At 46.6% G+C, this 1,435-nt stretch overlaps 1 protein-coding gene across 1 annotated transcript in view; it reads left to right on the forward strand.

Moving 5' to 3' along the window:
* The window catches only part of HTRA4 (HtrA serine peptidase 4), a 25,259-nt gene that overhangs the window by 3,352 nt on the left and 20,472 nt on the right, over positions 1-1,435 (forward strand). The window lies entirely within an intron of this gene.

A 1,435-nucleotide genomic window follows, 5' to 3' on the forward strand; every position in this document is an offset into this window, starting at 1 on the left:
CTTCAACTCCTTCTTCAACAAACGCTGCTTCAGGGAAAATTATTCCTCTATTTGTCTTAGGATATCAGAAATTACTGCAATGGACTCAAAGTTGCTAAGGAATACTTTGAAGTCCTTACTACACATAGTACTCGTGGTGTGCACATCAGATATATTGACATGGTGTTTGAGAGCTTTTTAGAAATTCAGTCTCAGCCTTTACCCAGACAGATGTGCTGACTCAGAATCCGCATTAACATAACATCCCGAGGTGATTTGCACGCACATTACAGTGTGAGAAGTGTCACCCTGGGTGATCTTCTTTCTGTTTGTGGCTTATTCACTTTGACTGTTAAGCTTCGAGCTGGAATGGTGCTGTGTAAATTGCTAATGTCAGTTTATGTTCATCAGTGACTTCACTGGCTGTTTACTAATAGTAATTTCTATAAAGTAATTGTTTTAGATCTTAGAAATGGTCCTAGTCATCTTAACAGTTGAGAGCTTCACGGTAGTTGGACTTTGAGGAAGAAGTAGAAGGCAGTCATAGAAGCTGTGTGAGTGGGTGCTTCTCAGGTGGTAAGGGCCGAGGTGATGGAGACAGCATCATATATGTGTTAGACACACACATTGGTCACTTCTGATCTTGATTTGTTCTTTACCCTTTCTGTCCTCCTCATGCCTCTCTGGGCACGTGCAGGCTGACCTTCCTGTACTGATGCTGGGAAGATCATCTGACCTTCGGGCCGGAGAGTTTGTGGTGGCTCTGGGCAGCCCAGTTTCTCTGCAGAACACAGCTACTGCAGGAATTGTCAGCACCAAACAGCGAAAGGGCAAAGAACTGGGGATGAAGGATTCAGATATAGACTACGTCCAGATTGATGCCGCAATTAATGTAAGTCACTTAGGACAGAGGTGCCCAACCCGTGGGCTGTGGACCAGTACAGGTCCATGGCCTGTTAGGAACTGGGCCGCACAGCAGGCGGTGAGCCACGGGTGAGTGAGAATGACCGCCCGAGTTCCACCTCCTGTCAGATCAGCGGCGGCATTAGATTCTCATAGGAGTGCAAACCCATTGTGAACTGCACATGCAAGGGATCTAGGTTGCATGTTCCTTATGGGAATCTAACTCATGCCTGACGATCTGAGGTGGAGCAGTTTCATCCCAAACCACCCCTCTTTGTGGAAGAATTGTCTTCCACAAAGCCGATCCCTGTGCCAAAAAGTTTGGGGATTGCTGACACAGGAGGCCTACCCTCGGATCACACAATATTGGCAGTTCAGTGAGAAGAATATGTCAGAGTGAACTTTGGCCTTTTGGGAATGTCCAGGTTTGGTTAAATCGCTGTGGGAGGAATGGAATGCCACTTTGTTAGAGTCTGTCCTGTTCAATGTGATCACTGGCATCCATGCTATTGGGTGGTCTGTTGTGAAGGTCACCTTTCCTGTAAGAAGGTGG

Source organism: Mandrillus leucophaeus, unplaced genomic scaffold, assembly GCF_000951045.1.
Source record: "Mandrillus leucophaeus isolate KB7577 unplaced genomic scaffold, Mleu.le_1.0 Scaffold111, whole genome shotgun sequence".
Taxonomy (NCBI): Eukaryota; Metazoa; Chordata; class Mammalia; order Primates; family Cercopithecidae; genus Mandrillus; species Mandrillus leucophaeus.